This window comes from Panthera onca, chromosome D4 (genome assembly GCF_046562875.1).
Source record: "Panthera onca isolate mPanOnc1 chromosome D4, mPanOnc1 haplotype 2, whole genome shotgun sequence".
Taxonomy (NCBI): domain Eukaryota; kingdom Metazoa; phylum Chordata; class Mammalia; order Carnivora; family Felidae; genus Panthera; species Panthera onca.
Genome location: NC_138351.1, coordinates 70,773,545 through 70,792,349, shown reverse-complemented (window position 1 = coordinate 70,792,349; position 18,805 = coordinate 70,773,545).

Genomic DNA, 18,805 nt, shown 5'->3' with positions numbered 1-18,805 from the left:
GCGATTAGACGAAAATTGTGGGATTAGCAGGAGGGGACTTTTTGTTAAATTTTCCCCTCTTCCAGTTGTTTATAATAAATAAGCATTGCTGGGCGCCTGGGTGGCTCAGTCAGTTAAGTGTCTGACTTTGGCTCAAGTCATGATCTCATGGTTCATGAGTTCAAGCCCCGCATCGGGCTTTGTGCTGACCGTGCCAGAACCTGCCTGGGATTCTCTCTCTCTCTCTGCCTCTGTCACTTGCTTTCTCTCTCTAGCTCTCACTCTCAAAATAAATAAACTTAAAAAAAAATAATATAGACTTACAATGGAATATTCAGCAGTCACAAATAAGAATGAGGAACCCCTTTATTGTTACAATTCCATACTTTTACATTACTAGTAATAGTAAATATTCTATATTATTATTTTTTATTATTATTCTATACTAATATAGAATGCTTTCAAGATAGAGTGTTAAATGAAAATAGCAAGATAAGAACAAGGTATAGGGGAAACTTCTGACTGTGTAAAAAAAGGAGAAAAGAAGAGCCATCTCTAGATAGATAGACTTGTATATAACTACACCTGTAGATGCTTGCTTTTAAAAAAAATATTTATTTATTTTGAGAGAGTGTGCACAAGCAGACGAGGGGCAGAGAGAGAAGGAGAGAGAGAATCCCAAGCAGGCTCTGTGCCATCAGCACAGAGCCCGATTCAGGGCTCAGTCTCATGAACCATGAGATCATGAGCTGAGCCGAAATCAAGAGTGGGACACGGGTGTCCCAACACTTGCTTCTATAGGCATAAAATAACTGGAAGTTCACACAGGAAACTTGGAACACTGACTTCTAGAAAACAAAGATGTTTTACTCTGGACGCTTTGGTACCCTTTTTTTTTTAATTTTTTTTAATTCCACCATAATTAGTATTGGATCGGCAACTGTATTGCCTATTCAGTAGTAAGAAATGCACAAAATTAAAGCCCAAACAAACAGCTACTGCTTCCTTTGCATGGTTGTTCAGGGCTTGGACTGTGGATTCAACTGGTCTCATTTTAAATCCCAGCTACAGGGCTTGGTGACTGTGTAAACATTAGGGAATTTTTTTAATGGCTGTAAGCTCAGTCTTCTCTGTCACAAGACGGCACTGACCGTAACACCTGCCTTGAGGGATTGTTACAAGGATTAATGAAATTATTAAATGAGGATTAAATGAGATAATCCATGTAAAGTGCTTTATTGTATACATACAATACATCACATATGATTATTATTCCCTGACTGTCCTGGGGATGGCTGGATCACAGGGCCATTGGAATATTCCCTGTCTCCCCACTATGGAAATGTATCACCCACTTCATAAGACTGTGCAGATCAAATGAATTAATACATTTGAAATCCCTGAAATAATGCCTGGCTCATAGGAAAGGTTAATAATTGTTATGAACAGAAACATCCCTTCAAAGACCATTCTCGTTCTTCCCTCACATCTCTGAACTCACGGGCTCCCTGTATTTCAATAATTGTGTCTTTCCTAGAATTTCTATATAGACCCTTTTCAAACCTGCCCATAATTTTCTCATACTGTTCTGTTCCGACTTTAAGGCTCAAAGTATCTATTCCTTTACCACTTCAAAAAATTGTAAACCTGCTTATTTTAGGGTTTTTTTCAGGTTGCTTTATTATCTTTAGTTCTTGGGTTGCAAAGCCTTCTATTTGTTGCAACTGCTGACTGCATGTGGCTAATTTCCTCAGTTGGGTAAATGTGTTCCAAGCCCATCTTTATTGGGGTTCTTGTGAGCACCCCTGATTCCAGAAGTTTCCCTATCCCATGGTTTCATGGGCCTTCAGGTCCCCCTCCAGTTCTGGACAAGTTTTTGTATTCATCTCTCCACTTGGAGTCCCCAGACCCTAGAAGTGAGAGGAACCTCATGTTCCCATGAGCCAGCGCATGAGGTGGATTTTTTCCAGTCCTGCTTCCATAGCAAGGCAGCCTCTGTGACTCTTGGCTTTTTTCAGGCAGGCAACTCATTTTCATCTCCCCGTAAGCACAGAGCCTGAGACTGGACTCCCCTTGCAGGCAGGTATGAAATCTCTAGTGTCAGACACCCACTTTGATATCCTATCTGTGCCTTGAGCTCCACCATGTAATGGTTGGGGCAGACTTTATGGACAGGGGAAATATCCATGAATCCAGGACTATACTGATATCGGAAGAGAGAAATAGGCCCAGGAGCTTCAAGATGAGGCTGGGGAGAAAAAAGCAGTGAGCGTCTGGCCCAACAAACTTTTTGGAAAATCAGTTCTCAAAAGCTGTGAGTGACATAGCAATAACACAACCCTGTGGAAAACCTCAAATGCCTCTGTACTATTAAAAAGAAAACCACAGGGGCACCCGGGTTGCTCAGTCAGTTAACCGGCTGGCTCTTGATCTCAGCCCAGGTCGTGATTTCATAGTTCTCAAGATTGAGTCCTGTGTTGGGCTCTACGCCTACACCACAGAGCCTGCTTGGGATTCTCTCTCTCCCTCATTCTCTACTCCTCCCCTACTTGTGCTCTCTCTCTCTCTCTCAAAATAAATATACATGAAAAAAAAATTTTTTAAAGGGGAGGTTGGTACCTGGATGGCTCAGTCCGTCGAGCATCCGACCTCCACTGTGAGATCATGACCTGAGCCAAAGTGGGACTCACAACCAACTGAGCCACCCGGGTGTCTCCATAAGCCATTTTAAAAAGTGGTCTTCCAGTCAGCTAGCGGGAGGTTCCTGAGGTGACAACAGAGGATCATTTTCTCCTGACAGAGCTGGGGGGCAAATAAAGCAGCTGCAGGGAGGAATGAACAGGCCTGTGCCTGGAGGTAGAGGACTGGGTTGGTGTCCCAGCTCTGTCACATATTTGCTAGACCACCCGTGGAATAGCATCTCTCCAAATCTCCTTTTCCTCCTTGTAAATGGGGGATTTGTTGATCAATTCATCCTACAATGGTTTATTGATCACATTCTATGTCCTTGTCACTGTTGCTGGGCTGGGGCTGGGACTGGGGCTGCCACAAAGAACCAGACAGATTCACACTTGAAGTTCATGTCCTGAGGCAGCACTGTCCAATAGAACGGCATCCAACAAAGGATGATGGAAATGTTCTGTCTCCACTATCCAATATGGTAGCCACTAGACACACGGGGCTACTGAACACTTGACATGTGAGTGCTTCTGAGGGAGAGGCCTTTTTATTCAAGTGTAATTAAATGTAATTAAATGTTAATACCCAGGGACGCCTGGTGGCTCAGTCTGTTAAGGGTCAGTCAAGACTCTTGATTTCAGCTCAAGTCATGATCTCAGCGTTTGTGCATTTGAGCCCCACATCACGCTCCACACTGAGTACAGAGCCTGCTTGGGATTCTCTCTCTCCCTCTCTCTCTCTGCCCCTCCCCCACTTGCTCTCTCTCTTGCTCACGCTCTCTCTCAAAATAAATAAATAAACTTAAAAAATTAAAAAGAAAAAAAAATAAATGTGAAAACCCATATGTGGCTAGTGGCTGTCGCATGCGATTGTGCCGTAAAGAGCAGATAATGCCTTTTGCCCTATCTCATAGTTTGTGAGAGGCCAAAGCAATGTAAAAACGAGCTGTGGGCATCCTCGGAGGGGAGGATGTATCATGCCTTCCTCAGACAAAGCAAGCTGCAGGAGGAAACTCTGCTGCGGGGACTTTTAAGAGCAGGGGCTGCTGTTATGAGCATGGGAGGTAGAAGAGAACACTCCAAGTGGCAGGCACGTGGTCTGGGATCACCTGCTCCACGGGCAAGCTGAGGTCTCCCTGGGGCGCACAGCATGTACTGTAGAGAACAACAGGTAACCAAATCTGTCCCGGTGACATCTGACTGCTTGCTGCCTCCCATCTCTCTCCCGCAGTTGGCCCTAGGGTCCTTCCACAGTTTTCTTCCCCATGGTCCCTCATCTGGAGTTCAACTTCCCTTGAAAAGGGCAATGCCAACCCACGAGGCTTTGTTCCCCACATACCCACTCTTCCCTCTGCCACCCTGAACCCTCCGTTCCAAGTCAAGCCGGCTTTCTCCTTAGCCAAGAACACGAGGGTAGCAACAGCCTTGCACGGTGTTTCAGTGACCTTTTCCTGGGTTTTCAGCCTCCTCGTTCACTCTGAAAGCACCCTCTATAACATACTGGACCCCTTTCTTAATTTTTTAAACATAATTTATTGTCAAATTGGTTTCCATAAACACCAAGTGCTCATCCCAACAAGTGCCCCCCTCAATGCCCATCACCCACTTTCCCCTCTCCCCCCCGCAATCACCCCTCAGTTTGTTCTCAGTATTCAAGAGCTTCTTATGGTTTGCCTCCCTCCCTCTCTGTAACTTTTTTCCCCCCTTCCTCCCCCATGGTCTCCTGTTAAGTTTCTCAAGATCCACACATGAGTGAAAACCTATGATATCTGTCTTTCCCTGGCTGACTTATTTCACTTAGAATAATACCTTCCAGTTCCATCCACGTTGCTGTAAATGGCAAGATTTCATTCTTTCTCATTGCCAAGTAGTATTCTATTGTATAAACCAAGTCTTCTTTATCCATTCATCCATTTAGGCTCTTTCCATAATTTGGCTATTGTTGAAAGTGCTGCTATAAACGTTGGGGTACAAGTGCCCCTATGCATCAGCATTCCTGTATCCCTCAGGTAAATTCCTAGCAGTGCCGTTGCTGGGTCATAGGGTAGATCTATTTTTAATTTTTTGAGGAACCTCCACACTGTTTTCCAGAGCAGCTGCACCAGTTTGCATTCCCACCAACAGTGCAAGAGGGTTCCCATTTCTCCACATCCTCTCCAGCGTCTATAGTTTCCTGATTTGTTCATTTTAGCCACTCTGACCCGAGGGAGGTGGTATCTCAGTGTGGCTTTGATTTGTATTTTCCTGATGATGAGTGACGTTGAGCATCTTTTCACGTGCTGGAACCCTTTCTTAAACACAGGACCCCACTAGCCCTGCTGAAGGGGAAGCCCGTGGGCCACGAGCCCTTCCGTACCCCCTACTCCCCACAACCACAGCTGATTGGGCCTGAGGTAAGCCCGGGACCCCCAAATCAGCCAATCTGCAGGTTTGCCCACAGCTTACGAGGTGGCTTGACTTGAAAAGATGAGCTGAGCCTATCAGATGCTTTCTTGCAGGGACTTGTACAGAAATGCCCAGAGAATGAGGGAGTCAGCGGTGGGAGATTAGGTTGAAAAGAAGTTTTGAGATGGCATCAGGACTACCAGAGGTTATGGACAGCCTGGCTTGTCGGGATGCCATCGTGCAGAGAAGACGCAGAGGAGTAATAAGATGAGAGCAGCTGGCCTGATGACACTCTAGCTCGAGTCCCAGCCCCTGTAACCGAAGACACCTGAGAAGTCTCTTGTGGGTACCTTGTCCTGTGTCACAGATCAGGTTTCTTGGAAACGGGCTCTGAGGGGAACCGCATGCAGGAGAGGTGTCGGGGAATGCTTCGAGAGATACACTGGTGAGAAGTGAGGGAAGAAGAACTGAACTGAGAAAAAAAAGGTGAAATGCAGCTGAGCCTCAGCTGATCCTTCAGGGAGTTCTGGAGCCATGATGGTCCTTCGGAGCTGTCCCCAAATTGAGGCAAAGGGGCTGGGCTTCTTTATCCGTGCATTAGCCTAGCCTTGGCCATGGACCACCCCTAGGAGAGTGCGTAACCCAGAGGCAGGCAGGTCCCTGCAGCTGAAGGCAGATTCCATTCAAGTGCATGGCTGGACGCAGTCAGCAGCCACTCTTCCCAGCATCTGGGGTACAGGTGCAAGGGCACCGAAGAAGGGATCTGGAGGGGGGAGCAGTGAGATACCCCCCCCCCACACACACACACACAGTTCCTTGAAGGCAGAGATTACGTCCTGTTTTGTTTTTCACTTCTAGCCTAGCACCTGGCACAGATTCAACCAATACATTGAGCACCTATCCTATGCCGGGCCTTGTGCTAGGCACATTTACATGGATTATCTCACAAAATTCTCAAAATGATTCTGTAAAGTGCAAACCTTTGTAAAGTACATATTGTTAGCACCATTTTGCAGAAGCAGAAACTGAAGCTCAGAAAGTAACCTCCTCAGTCAGCCAACAAATGAGGACAAAAATAGAATTTGAATACAGGATTGGATCCAGGGCTCTTTCCAAGACACCGCTTATGGCCAAGACAGCTAATTGCCTACCCAGTACCCATTATCTTCTTTTTTCTTAATGATGGAGCCCTGATTTTATTTGAGGACAACTTGTTATCTGCCAAAAGGCTACATTTCCCAGCGTTCCTTATGTTTTTTAAAGGGTGGCCAGTGAGACACAAATAGAAATCATTAGCTGAGACTTCCAGAAAGTTTTTGGAGCAGACGCATTGACTCAACTGGAAGACTCCCCCTTTTCCCTTCCCACTCTCTTCCTCCTGACGAAAAGCTGACATGCGGTCTGAAGCTGCAGCAACCATCTTAGGACTTGGAAGATGGAAACCACACTCTAACGCTGGCAGAGCAGAAAGATAGAAAAAGCCTGAGATATCACAGAGTTTCCATGCCAGTCTTCAAAGGCCCACCTCTGTCTGTTGAAGCCCCTTCTTAGTTTAGAATCCACAATTCCTTAAAAATACGTTAGAGTTTATTATTCTTTTATCTTGTAGCTACAACCCAAAACTGCACTTGGATTCCATGGTCCATGAAACTGCATGATGCAAATATACTTTTGCCACAGTTGGAAATTCTATTAAGCAAATAAGTTTGTTTTCTTTTTTAAGTACTAGAATGTTTAGTTCCCACACTAACATACAACAGCAGATTGCAGTAATAGTAACACCCTACTTTTATTTAGCTCCTGTGGAATGTGCATTATCTAATTTGGTCTTTGTAACAACTGTGGGAAATAGACAGGGAAGTGCTATTCTTCCCCATTTATTAATTAGAGAAACTGAAATTCAGAGATACCAAGTCAGAGAATCTTCAGATCTTGGGACAATGAAAGACCATAAACAGTTCGATCATGTCCATTTCATAGCAGGTATCTTTCAGTTCTTTCTTCTGTACAAAATGGAATCCAAAATTCTTAGATGACATTGAAGGCCTTTAAACAGGAGCCCAGGGGCACCTGGGTGGCTCAGTCGGTTAAGCGTCCGACTTCGGCTCAGGTCATGATCTCACGGTTCATGAGTTCAAGCCCCACGTTGGGCTCCTCGCTGACAGTGCCGAGCCTGCTTGGGATTCTCTCTCTTGCTTCTCTCGCTCTCTCTTTCTCTCTCTCTCTCTCTCCCCTCTCTCTCTGCCCCTCCCCCACTCATGCTTTTTCTCTCTCTCAAAATGAATAAGTAAACATAAAAAATATTTTCTAATAAAATAAAAAAATAAATAAAACAGGACCCCAGCCTAGTTCTGCTACTTTATCTTCTCCCGACATGAATCCATATCAGATAGTATTGATCCCAGCTAAAGGAGAAGTGTGATTGACAACTGAGCATTATTAACCTGGGACCCTTCCAGAAATGGAGACTGAAACAGGAACTTGAGTGCAGATAGCTTATTTGGGAGTTGACCCCAGTAGTGTGAGGTACAAGAGAAAGTGAAAGAGGGAAAGAAGAAAAGACAAAGAGTATGTTTTGTTAGTCACTACTGGGGCCATTGGGCCTCATTCTTCCCGGGGCCTCCCTGAGGGGCACACATGATGCCTCTTGCATTAAAAGTAGAAGACAAGGAGTTTTCAATGGCTGTTATAACTATTCACCATGAAATAAAACAAAATATACTTTCGATGAATGAAAATGTAGAATATCTCAACAGGGAAAGAGAAATCAAAATGATTTTTTTTTAAATAAATGGAAACTGTAGAAATTAAAAACACAGTAATTTAATTTTTAAAAAATGTAACGGATGGATTTAAGAGCCAAATGAAAATAACAGAGAGAAAATTAAGTGAACTTGAACATAGAGCAATAAAAATTATATGAAGAACACAGAGGGGGAAAAAGCTGTTGTTGCTTTTTAAAGAGATTCAGGGCCTGTTAGATACTATCAAGTGGTCTGACATAGGTATAATTGGAGTCCCAGAGGAACCGGAGAGAAGAAGAATGGAATAGAAAAAAAAAAATTGGAAAAAATAATGGATGAAATTTCTCCAAATTTGATTAAAAATATAAACCTCAAGATTCAAGATGCTCAGTGAATATCAAGCAGGAGAAGCACGAAAAAGGCTATGCTGAGATGCAGTATAGTCAACCACTTAAAGCCAAAGAGAAGGAATAAATCCTGACAGTGACAGAAGGATAACAACAGGTTACATACAGGAAGAACTGTTTGCAGACATCATGATTGTGTGCACAGAACATCCTTAGGAATATACAAAAAGAAAAAAAAGAGAAAGATAAAGCTATAGAACAATAAGTGAATCCATCAAGGTTGAAGGATTCAAGGCGAACATACGAAAATGAATTGCATTTCTCTGTACTGATATGAACAATTTAGAAAATTAAATTTAGGGGCGCCTGGGTGGTTCAGTCAGTTGAATGTCTGACTCTTGACTTCAGCTCAGGTCATGACTGAGCCCCGAGTCGGGCTCCAAGCTGAGAGTAGAGCCTGATTAAGATTCTCTCTCTCCTTCTCCCTCTACCCCTCCCCTGCTTGTTCTCTCTCTCTCTCTCTCTCTCTCTCTCTCTCTCTCTCCCTCCCTCTCTAAAAAATAAAAAATAAATTAAAAAAAGAAAAGTTAAAAATCAACTCCATTTACATATGCTATAACACACTATAACCAAGTCAGTGAGATCCTAGCATAAAGGTAGACACAAAAATCAACAGAACAAAATAGAGATTTTAGAAATAGCCCCATTCTAACATGGTCAGTTAATTTGACAAAGATGCCAAGGTATTTTAAATGGGGAAAGGAAAGACTTTTCGACAAACGGTACTGGAACAACTGGATATCTATATGGAAGAAAAATTAACTTTGACTCGTATATCAAACCACATAAAAAAATTGACTCAAAAGCATTCATAGGCCTAAGTATAAAGATAAAAGTATAAATTGTGTAGGAAAAAAAAAGGAGAAAAACCCTTGTGACCTTGGATTAGGCAAAGAACACCAAAAAAACACAAACTTTAAAAACATTAATAAAATGCACTTCATCAGAGTTTAAACCTTTGCTCCTTGGAGGATATTGTTAAGAAAACCAAAGACAAGCCACAGACTGGGAGAAAATATTTGCAAAATATATGCATGACTGGAATCAGAGGTTTAGAGATGTGATGTGGTACATAAGCACCTCATACATAGAGCTTAAACAAATGGAGGTCTATTTTTCTCACATAACCAGAAGTCTAGAGGTGAAAAATTTATGGCAATTGTTTGGCTGCTCAGTGACGCTATCATAGACACTGACTCCTTCTCTTTTCTCTGTGCTATTTTTGGCATGATGTCTTCATCCTCGTGTTTCTTGCCTCGTGGCTCATTATGGCTGCCACAATTCCAGGCATCACATCATCACATAAAAAAGGAAAAAGGGGAAAAAGGCAAGGAGTTATATCTGATGCATCTCTCTTCTTTTATCATAACAGCAAGAGATTTTTCCAGAAGCACCCTTTAGTTGACTTCTGCTTAGTTCTCAGTGGCCAGGGGAAAAGGCACATGGCTATAACTTGCTTCAGGGGAATCTAAAAAGTAAGGAACAAAATTGTCATAATTGGTTTAGGTTTCTTGCCATGATCACCTTGGAAATGGTACTGCAGAAGCCTCAAGATCTAAAATCAAAGATCTATTAGCAAGGAAGAAGGGTGGCCATATACTGGGTAGTCAACTTACAGTGTCTGTCACTTCACCCTAAACTCTAGCCATAAAGAACACATTTATTTCCCAACATCTTCCAAGCTCTTTTGTGCAGCCATTTCTTTGCATCTGCTGCCTGGAAAGACCTTGCTCTTTGTCCTCACCCAATAAACTCCTTCTTAGCCTTCAAAATTCAGGACGGTTGGGGCACCTGGTGGCTTCATTGGTTAAGCATCTGTCTTTGGCTCAGGTCATGATCTCACAGTTCAAGCCCCGTATCAGGCACTGTCGGCACGGAACCTGCTTGGGATTCTCTCTCTCTCTTTCCTTTTCTCTCTCTTCTCCCCCTCACTCTCTCTCTCTCTCAGAATGAATAAACTTAAAAAAAATTTCAGGACAATTTTACTACAATAAAAATATATATGAAAAAGACAAAAAACAAAAAAACTGGACAGACATCATCTCCTTGGGAATGTCTTTTCTCCCTCTTTCTGTCCCTAAGGTGGATTAAATATCCGTCATCAGGAATCCCTGAACTCCTGCAAATCGTACATAATGGACTGTCCACGAAGCTAAAAGCCAGCCACTTCCTTTTCTCTTTACAAGTGGTACCAAGTCGAAATCAAAAGAGATTGTTGAATGGCTCTGCATTTCCTGATTCTAATCCCTGCCTGATGGTCAGTTGCATTTCTGCCATTTGATTCTTAAAGACACCCCGATATCCTTAAAATTCTTGTAATAAACTTCCTTTTTTGTTATGCTAATTCTAGCTGGTTTCTGTCACTTGAATGCAAAGAGTCATAATACCTGATTCCTTGCTCATTGGTATCATAGCATTACCTACGGGGGCAGAGGCTGCTAGCGTTCACCAGGTATCTGTGAGCTCGCCTGAATCTCCCAGGTTCTGCAGTGTTAGCTTTGGGGTGGTCATGTGACCCAGTTCTAATCAATGAACTATGAACAGGAGTGATGTGTGTTACTTCTGGGCCAAGGAGGTTAAGAGCCAGAGTACCTCTCCATCTCTCTTTACCCGACTGTGACAGCAATGTGTCCAATGTGTTATTTATAGAAAGGAAGAGGGCTTCCTAACCTGCATTGGACTTTGCATGAGAAAAAAAACACACAAAAAAACACCACGCTTTTTTTTTTCATGATAAGCCACTATTCTTGGGGAGTTTGATGCAACAGCTACCATTAATTACACCATTACATCCATTCAATTATAGCTGTATGGTACTGATCTCTTTCATTGGAATATCCATTTGAGGTCAGTAGCAGGTGTTCATTGTATAATTCCAGCACCAGCCCCTGAAGGGCCCAGGACAAGTGTGTTTAATATGTGTTGGGTAAATTACGAGGGAATGAATCACTCCACTTGATGTTTTAACACCTCAAGAGAACACTTACTAATAATCAAAGAGAAACTTCTAGAGCTGGTAATTGAGCCTAGAATCTTCTAACTCCAAGCCAAGGCCTTTTTGTGGCTAGCCGTCATCATTGCGGGAAGGTGATGGCAACTGTGAATTAACTCCAATGTGTGGCAATTCAGCAGACAGGCAGTCTATGTGCAGCTTTCTAGGACAATTATTCTGGAAAGTCATTTCTGGGAAAGGGCCCAAGAACTTATGCGCAGCAGAGGAGAAAGACTTCTTTAAACATTGACTGCCTCTGTTGCTCTGGTCATGAAACTCTGAAAACAACACAAGTTAGGAGCCTCCTAGGGGACAGAGGAGCATCTGTCTTTTCCAAAATTTCAACCTTCCTGTTAAATACGCTACGACTGGCTATCTTCTACGTGCCCTTCCAGGTCTCTCTCTCCCCTTCTGCCCTGAGCTTCATAATGTCAACCAGGACGCACTGCAGGATAGTCCCCCCCACACACACCCCGTGCCCTGGCCTCCAGAAGGTTCTGTCTAGTAGGGATCCCCAGCAGGAGATCAGAGGAGGGAAGTGAATGACTCTTTGGGGCAATGTTGCCCCAACTGAAGGTCACTGCTCCTCTCAACGTGGCCTGCTTTGCAGAACTCTTGCCCCTTCTCGGGTCTGCTAACTCCTTCCTTGCCTCTTCTCTTCAGCCTAAGGATGGTACCAGCTCTGCTATTTCTATACCTCAGCTCCTACAGCATCCCTTGGGGTCTCTCACACCCTCAGACCTTTGTAGTTAATCCTTTTGTCAGTGAACCTTCCTCAAACTATTCTGATCTGAGTGTGTCATCTGTTTCTTATTGAGACTCTGAAAGAATAACTTCTTCTTCCAGATTATAGATTGTATATCCTGATTACATTTTTTACATGCCCAGTGTGGGCCTTTCAGATATAGACTGAAGAAGAAAAGAAAGGTAATCGATAATCTCATTCCTGAAGATATCTAACATTTTGGAGTATTTCTGCCCAAGATTTTTCTGAGCACACATTACATAGGCTATTTTGTTGTTTTTTGTGAGCATGGTGAAATATAAACAACATAAAGTTTACATTTTAACCATTTTTAAGTATGCATTTCAGTGGCACTAAATACACAGTGCTGTGTAATCATCACTGCAATCTATTTCCAGAACTTTCTTTTTTTAAAGACAAATCACTTTCTTAAGTTTCTTCATTTATTTGTTTGAGATTTGTTTGCAAACGGGGCAGGGGCAGAGAGAGAGGGAGAGAGAATCCCAAGCAGACTCCATGATGCCAGGGCCGCGCAGAGCCCAGCTTGGGGTTCCATCCAGTGAACCGTGAGATCATGACCTGAGCCAAAACCAAGAGTCAGACACTTAACCGGCTGAGCCACCACCCAGGTGCCTCCAGAACTTTCTTTTAAAGATTTTTTTTTTTCTCAATGATTTTATTTTTAAGTAATCTCTATACCCAACATGGGGCTTGAACTCACAACCCTGAGACCGAGAGTCACATGCTCTACTGACTGAACCAGTCAGGTACCCCAAGACCCTCTTTTTTTTTAGAGCAGTTTTAGGTTCACAACAAAATTGTGAGAAAGGTACAAAGATCTCCCATGTACTCCCTGTCCGCACCCCACCCCCCGCCATATGCACAGCCTCCCCCATTGTCAACATTCCCCACCAGACAGGTACATTTGTTAACATTTAATGAACCCACACTGACAATCATAATCACCTAAGTTCAGAGTTGACATGAGGGTTCACTCTTAGTGTTGGACATTCTATGGATTTGGACAAATGTATAATGACCTATACCCATAAATATAATATCATACAGAGTATTTTTCACGTTCTTAGAATTCCTCTGTGTTCCCCCTAGACATCCCCCCATCTTACATGTTTTTTAGTATTTCCATCTCAATGTATATATAATCTCGATGTGTATATAATGTATATATAATCACTCTTTCCTCTTCTGTCCTGAGCTTCATAATGCCAACCAGGATGCACTGCAGGATAGCACCCCACCCCTCCCCATGCCCTGGCCTCCAGAAGGTTCTGTCTAGCGGGGATCCCCAGCAGGAGATCAGAGGAGGGAAGTGAATGACTCTTTGGGACGATGTATCATGACCTCTGTATCATGACCATTTCCCTGTGTCATTTAAGTCTTTCTTAAGCATCATATTTCAAAGTTGTAGCCCATAACGTAACATGATTTTTTCTCCACTTCCCTATTTAGCTTCTGTCCTTCAAAGTTTTTACACTCAAATAATGCCCAATGTATTGTATACACTAGAGGGAGCTTGAGAGTTCTCAGAAACAACAGTTTTCTGTGCCCTGGTGAAGAATGAAAACAACTTGCCAAGACTGGCAGAAATATTAAAGGCATCTGAGGGTTCCCCCTCACCACTGGCAAAGCTATGACTGATCTCACGATGAAACAATGTGGGCATTTTCTCCCCAGGCCTTGTCCCATCTTGGGGCAGGGACAGAGCTCCGTTGGTGATTCTGGCCGATGACAAGTGTGGTCATGAATCCTTAGATCTGTAGATGACCAGTGGGTGACCACAAAGGCCACACTCGGTCTGTGAAGAAAAGCCACGCAGGGGGTTCTGAGAGCGGGCCCCACCCCAGGGGCAGGGAGCCACAGTCCCCATGAGCTCCCAGAGCCCCAGGCCAGACCCTGTGGAACTCGCTGTGCTAGTTCCCTGTAGTGGTAGTGGCTGCACTTGAGAGACTATCGTGGGTAACCTGCTTACCCAACGCTCAGGGTCACCGGCCAAAAAGTGGGTGGCAAACCATGTGACTAGGACTCCTGAACTGACTTGGAGGGGGTGGGAGCAGGGACCTGAGCTCCCCAGGCTTTAGATCCTCCTCTGCGGCCCCTCCCCCCTTTCCTAGATGGTTCTTACAACACTAGAGTGTGACGCAAGGAGAGCCTGCCAGCACCAATGCAGCAACAGTGGCTGGGCAAATGCAGCCGAGAAAAGAAAGAAAGTGCCCTGGGAATGTGGAATACCGCTGTGTCAACCTTATGCCCCTTAAGTCTGTTGCCCTGGGACCAAGGACTTTGCCTCTTCTCTCCCCTGTTCCACCTTCCCAGGGATTGGCCCCTCCTGGGTCACCAGATTTGACTTTCTCACTTGTGCAAGAGATAAACTAAGGCCTTCTTTCCTTAAAGCAATAAGCATAAGAAGTTTTGACCGTGTGTTAGAGTACTCACGGGTGGGTAGGTAGGAAGGCATGGATGTTTAGAGTAGGTGGACATAAACAGGAAGATTTGGGAAAGGTGGATCTAGCCAGGCTCAAGGAATTGTAGTTTTAAATGCTAAACGCAACACAGTAGGGCTCAGGTAAGAATTTCCCTTAAAAAAAATAATAAAATCTGTGGTTCTCAATCTTAACTGCATAAAATCACCTGGGAAAAAGTTTTAATTAAAAGAAGCTTTTGAAATTCCCACTCCCAGAACAATCACATCAAAATGCCTATAGGTGGGACCCATCCATCAGTGGTGCTCAGAGCTCCCAAGGTGATTCCAATGTGTAGCCCAGGTTGAGAACCACTGGCCTTTAAAGGGTGATGAAAGAAAGCCTCGGCTTTAATGGATTGTTCCAGTCTGTACTTAGGTGTTTTATTTCTTTAAATCGTGCTTTATAATGCACTCTGGCCTTCACTGACAAAGCCAATTAGAGATCTATAAACAAGCTATAATTTTAATAGTTAAATTTAACGAGGATGAACTACCTTGTGTCACTGTGCTCTGTGAGCTACCCCTGTCTGAGAAAGGCTCTGCTGGCTGGCACGGCCAAGGCCATCATTTTTCACTGAGCAGGCAGATGGCTTAGGGAAGAATGCGAGAAAAGGTCACAGTTCATCAAAGCAAAACCTTAAAGATAGCAGCTTTAGAAGCTGGGACAACATCAGATATGCACCCAGGGGGAAGATTGTGAATTTTAGGTGCAGTAGGATGCCTGAGAGGCAAGATCAGGAGCTCTCTGGGTGGCATACCAACACTCAGGTGCCCCTGGGGCTGGGCTTTGGTTTGCCTTGCAGGCAGGGAAGCCCAGATTCATCACTTCTCACAGCCTCAAAAGCAGTCCTGTATTTTCTGCATTCTCTTCTTTCTTCAAGCCCAGCCACCCAGCTCTTTGCAGTGCAGGGCACAGCCAGCCTGTCACTCACTAGCTGTGGGACAGTCATGAAATGTTTAACCCTTCAGGGTTCCGTTCCTCATCTATGGACACAGTGGGTGATCCGAGAGTACAGAGTGCTGCTTTGTCAACCCTGCATGGCCCGTGAATTAGCGTGTGATCTTTTGTTCCCCTTGGAATTAAGGAATTTGCCTCTTCCACCTAGGCTCATCTTTCTGGGGATTGGTCTCTCCTGGCCAGCCTTAGCTGACTTGTTCATTTGTGCAGGAGATAATAAAGCCAGAAAAATCTTTAGGTTCCGGCAAGAGGGGCCCCTGCTCTGGTCCCTCCAGTCGATAGGGTCCTGTCCTGGTGTTCCTTTGCCTATACTCTTCCCTGCTGGGTGAGGGGTTAATGGAGCCAAAGGGGCCTGCCCCTTAGAACTCCAGCTCCCCATCTAGGCCACATTGCAGGGGCCAGGTCCCTAAAATCCCCTGTTCAAATGGGCCTGTACCCTCTTCTAGGGTCTATATGGGCTTCTCCCCAGATCTACACTCATGAGGATGTACTCTGCTGCCTGTCTGAGGCCTGATGGAAGCCAAGGGCAGCTGTTGGGGAGCAAGAGATGGGGGTGAAGGTGGACGGAACAGAGACCTCAGGTTTCCACACAGCTGTGTCCTCCTGCTGGCTTAGGACAGAGTCAAGGTTGAGAAGAGAAGAGGCAGTTCCCCGGATCACACTTCAGCGTAGAACTCTGATGAGCCAATGCATTCTAAATTGGAACTTGGCCTCCCAGATCATTATGAAAATATTTGTCAATTTAGAAGATTAGCACTTTAACAACTTCTTAGCTTGATTTTTAACTTTAAAACATTGAATCGTAGGGTATATGGTAAGTGGACCTCCATTTGTGCTCTTCTTACCCTGGGCCTGGGGAAAACAATACTATCATTTAGGTGGTTATTAGGATTCAATGCAAAAAAAAAAAAAAAAAAATCGAATGGGTACAGAGCAGGTGCTCAGTAAGGATTATACGCTTTTCCTTCCTGCTCATCACTGTCACTCAAAACATGAAGTTGCAGAAAAGAATCCTCCTCCAGGTAGGCCACCAGCTTCCTCCTTTCTGGTTAGAATGCAGCTCATGCTGAACTAATGTGCCTTCAGGCCTTTCCACTGAGAGGCTGATCAAAATTTGGAGTTAAGCCTAGATATCTCACTTAACTATGGCCAAAAAAATGGCTCTTATGCCAACCAGGAAGTCTGTGGCCCCCTTCTGTAGTGGCTCTGGGGCGAGGCAGCCTTGGGGCAGGCAGGGCTCCAGGAACCCAGGCCTTCTGTGTGTGTCCAGGGATCTGGCAAGACCCATGGCGAGAGATTTCTGGGGTGGGAAGCAGGGAGGGTAAAGCAGCCAGTTCGGGCACTCAGAGAGCTGTCTGCAGAGGTGCAGTGGCCTGAGCTCAGGAAAGGTGCCTGGAAACCCAGCAGTGCTTCCTCAAGGGCCAGCGAGGGGGGAGAAGGGGGAGGGCAGCTGGCCCATGGAGGACTCAGAGAAGCCAGACTTCCTGGGTGAGTTGGAACAAGCAGAACAGGTTCACTCTGCTATGCATCTCATATTTGCTGCAGTGGATCTATTTCGTATTTTGAAAGTACCCACTTATTGTCTCCATTGCAAACAGCAAGCTGAGAGTATGCTAAGCCGTCAGAAGATAGGGCTGGACACCATAGGCACAGAACTGGAGGCATAGAAGAGGTAACGCGTCAAAGGACAGTGAACGAGACAGTAGATGAGTGCTGGGGAGTAGGGTGGAAACAGGAGGATGGGAAGGTAATCGGGCCACATTGAAACGGCCTCCAAGTGCTCTTCTGTTGCTTCATGGATCACAGAGGAAAATGCACTTAAGACTATAATACGATTTCCTTCTCATTAGAAAACTCTCATTTCCTATAAACTTTAGGAGATTTTCCATACTGGTTTCCACATGTTAAGGAATGTTTAACCCATATATCTTGCTGGTTGAATTTTGAATCTATTATCTATCTATCTCTCTATCTATCTACCTACGTACCTCCCTTTTAAATAACCAGAAATACACATTTATTAAGAAGCAAAGAAAATTTATTTTTCAATCACAGGAAAATTCGTCTGATAATTTTGGTGCCCCACTTAGTTCTAGGAAACATATATCTGAAAAAGCACTATGAAAAAACATTCCTGGAGACTTAAGATGTCAAAAACAAAGTAATTTTGTAACTATTTTCAATGTATTCAATGCAAGAGAGGGGTGTACCTCTCAGAAGTGAGATCTATTTGGCCATCCGGGGTACATCATGCTTCCTTAAGATCAAGAAATATGGGCTCACTTGGAGGCAAAGTATAAAAAGCCTTTAAATTTGCACTCTGCTACATTTTATCTGAAGCGCTGGGAGGTTAGGAATGCAGTAAATTCACCTCCATGCCTATCCTGCCCCCACCACCACCCCGTGTGTACTTTAACTCCCGGCTGCCCCTCATATTAAATCCACGTTGGCCAATTTTGATGATAAAACACTAGTTCTTTATACCTATTATTGGTATAAAAGCATCATTGTTTATTTGCCAAATCCCTGAGAGGCAAAGATCTAATTAATCTATTAAGGCTTCTGTTGGAAAAAAGTCAAACCTTTCAAATGAGAAACCTGGGTCGATATCATCAGTGTGTTTTGCAACAGGGCTGGCTGGATTGCTCCAGACAAATCAGACGGCCTCTGCCCTGCACATTCTGAGGTTCTTGCGGGCTGGGAGTGACAGGCTGGGGATGCCGAGGAGAGGGTGGTTCCATTTGGGGCTGGTAAGCGGAAGGAGCCTGCGGTTTCCAGCCGACCAATGGCCCAAGCCCCATACCGCTGCAGGGGGACCACTGGGGCTGTATCTGCAGAACTGGGACCAAATTAAGGGAAGATGGGGCTGGAAGTGAGGCCTTAGGCATCTCCGTGGCATGTGCCTCGTAATCTTCCAGGGTGGGGGGCTCAGCTCTGCTGAGTGGGTGCAGCTTCTCCTGATGGGCATGGCCACTCATGGGAAGGGGGTTAACATGATCCCCCCATAAGACCTCCCAGGGCCAACTGGCACTTGCTGGTAGTTGATAGCTAGTGGGAGTGGGAACTCTGGTTTGGTTTATTTGTAAGCTACAACCTTCCACATTTTCCCCATACCTTAAGAACATTTGAACCCCAGACTTATCCCCCCACCTTTTTAACAAATTAATTTAAAGAGAGAGAGAGAGAGAGAATGAGCAAGAGAGGAGCAGAGAGAGAGGGAGAGAGACAGAATCCCAAGCATGCTCTGCACTGTCAGTGCAGAGCCTGATGCGGGGCTCGAACCTGTGAGATCACGACCTGAACCGAAATCAAGAGTCAGACGCTCAACCACCTGAGCCACCCCAGCGACCCTGATCTCCCCATTTAAGGCTCATCTCCCCTGTAGGGACACAAAAACAAATCACCATGTCATTGAAATGACAACTATGGGCATGT